We start from the raw sequence: 2938 nt of genomic DNA, 5'->3' as shown, positions 1-2938 counted from the left end.
GAGACAGGGTTTCTCTGTGTAGCCCTGGCTGTCCTGGAACTCACTCTGTAGACCAGGCTGGCCTCGAACTCAGAAATCCACCTGCCTCTGCCTCCTGAGTGCTGAGATTAAAGGCGTGCGCCACCACGCCCAGCCTAAATATCCAATTTTATAGTGATAAATTTCCTATAACATTTTAGGTTCACTAGAGCTGATCTTTGAAAACATGACACAGCAAACCTGTACTCCTGAAATCATTAGAAATAAGAAATCTAGCAAAAGACATCCTCGTGAGATACATGGTAAATAGCTACCCACTGCTTCCCGCTATGGACTCTTTTGTTTGTAAACTTTTAAAACTATGAAATACCTCACCCTTGGGCAGGGCCATGCTAAGCTTCTCTGGATCGTACCAGTTTTAGTATGTGCTCTGCCAAAGCCAGCACCCGTTTTCTTCTCCTAAGTTTTGATTTGACTTATGACCACTCAGCTGCGGATTATATTTCCCAGACTCCTTTGTGGCTACCTGTGATGATGTAACTAAGTGTGAGCCAATGAGAAGTGAGCAGATATGATAGGCACTACCGTGGCCATCTCCTGAAAGCCCCTCGCTGTGGCTCCCTCCACAGGGGAAGGGACAAAACGGTGAAGTGCTTGGTTCCCAGGGAAGACCTTCCCTGAGCAGCCCAGTTGATCTTGGAGACTGAAAGCAAGGCGGACGAGACTCACTGATCCTGTGAGCTTGGCTAAGTAAACAGTGTTCTTGTCCTTCTGGGCTTCTCCGTGTGTAACGCACCCAGGGCATGGGCTTGGAACAAACCGTGTACACTGTGTGAGGGAAGCACAGGAAACCTGCCTGTCATGTGTATTTAGTGACACTTGCTGCTAGTGTCACAAAGGGACCCTGTGGAGGCCTATATTTAAAAAGAATTAATTTAGATCATCACCCCTGTGTGTGTGTGTGTGTGTGTGTGTGTGTGTGTAGGGGATGGTGTTTGGGTATACATGTATGTGCTGGCACACCTGTACATATGTGTTTGTGCATATGGAAGTCACAGGACAACTTTGGCTGTTGCTTTTCAAGCTCTGTCCACTTCTTTTGACACAGGGTCCCTCACTGGCCTGAGGTTGGTGCATAGGCCAGGCTAGGTTGACTGCTCAGCAAGCCCAGAGACCCACCTATCTCCATTTACCCCCAGTGCTGGGATGACAAGGGTACGCCCAGCAGTTTCTGGGGTCTTGGGTCCTCATGCTTGCAAAGCAAATACATACTGAGCCATCTTTGCAGCCCCACCTGCCTGACTCTTGCCCCCGCCCCTCCCTCCCCCCCCCCCAAGATGTTGGCTCTTTCCACAGCTAGAGAAAATAGACTTTTCTCTGAAGACTTAGGAGCACTCTAGGGGTTGGAGTGGGAATGAAGTCAGCAGATGAGATTTAAGGGGCTCTGTTCTGGCTGCTCAGACTGAGTGCTGTTATCCTTCTGCTAGCCACAACTCGACCTGAAGAGTTTTAACTCCAATAAACAACATTTGATCCTTTCCTAAGAGAAGGAGTGGACAGGATCACCGAGGACCTGTGCCTGGGTATAGTCGGTTGCTCACATTTACTATCTCCTCCCATCCTCTGTGAAGGGCTAGCTGAGAAAATGACATAATAGATGAGGGCTGGGGTTTGGGATAGTCCAGGATTTTGTTCTCAGACCATCTGAGGTGTAGGAAACCTTGCATCCACACGTCTGACTCCATGGTTCCTAGTCTCTGAGGATTGTTCTGCCGTCATTCCTGAGGCAAAGGTATTTCTTCACCCATGCATGCAAATGGTCATTCCAGAAACTATAAACTACCTACCTACCTGTGTACAAGGGGGTGGGGGGGAGGGCACTTGCCCTCCAGAGGCCCTGTATTCTCAGTGCTCAGACAAGGAGATAGACCAAGTTGTAAGACCAGGACTATTTTATCTAATCTCCTAAATTAGATCATCTGGCCCCTCTGACTCTAATGTACTTCCAGTCCCCATGGCATAGCTTCCTTGTGGCCTCTGATTCCAGAGTGACCTCAAGAAACAAATGCTCACACCCTCAGAATCCCTACCCTGGACTCAGGAGCATGTTGTGGGAAACAGGCCTTCAGTGCTGTCTGAGAGCCTCCCTGTTCTCTCATTGAGTAAAAAGCCATAAAGTTCGGATTTAATTGTTTCCTTGGATTTTAAGAGCCAACATCCCAAGCAGGGGCCTGCCTGCCCCACCCAAGGGAAGGGGCCTAGTTCCTGAAGTGGCCCTGCCCTAAGCCTTCAGATAGACTGATAAGCCCTGAGTTACAAGGACTAGGAGGTAGGCTAAAGGCAGGCCAGGGCTGGCCTTGAGCTTGGAAATCCTAGAAAAGACCTGGCCAGTTGAACTAGGCTTTGACATTTGAACTTTGTGTGTGTGTGTGTGTGTGTGTGTGTGTGTGTGTGTGTGTGTGTATACATACACACACATACACACAATGAGTTATATATTATATATATAATATATATTATATATAATGTATATTGTATATATATTATATATACAATTATATATATATTCTTCTGTTGTAAGACTAATATAACCGCATTGTGGAAAATTAACAAAATGAAAAAATAAAATAATATGCTACCATCTGAGCATAGTCAATATTGGCTTTCTAGATATTCAAAACTTAACTATGGATAGATACATTTATTTATATCATTGTAATCACAGTGCAAAATTTTTTTCTAATTTCATGTTTTTCTTTGTTATCTAATTATAGGGATGTCTATGTTCTTTTTTATTTAAAGATTTATTATTATTTTGTGCATGTGTGTGTGTGTGCACATGTGTGTGTGCGTGCGTGTGTGTGTGTGTGTGTGTGTGTGTGTGTGTATAAGACATGTGTGTGGGTACCCTTGGAGACCAGCAGAGGGTGTCAGATCCCCTGGAACTGGAAATGCAGGT

General features: G+C 45.7%; 1 pseudogene; it reads right to left on the bottom strand.

Annotated features, from left to right (window-relative positions):
• Positions 1-324: 324 nt before the first annotated feature.
• On the bottom strand, positions 325-423 carry LOC115029699 (annotated as a pseudogene).
• Between the last annotated feature and the right edge of the window lie 2515 nt (positions 424-2938).

Source organism: Mus caroli, chromosome 16 (assembly GCF_900094665.2).
Source record: "Mus caroli chromosome 16, CAROLI_EIJ_v1.1, whole genome shotgun sequence".
Lineage (NCBI taxonomy): Eukaryota > Metazoa > Chordata > Mammalia > Rodentia > Muridae > Mus > Mus caroli.
This window is presented reverse-complemented; position numbering and strand designations above follow the sequence as displayed.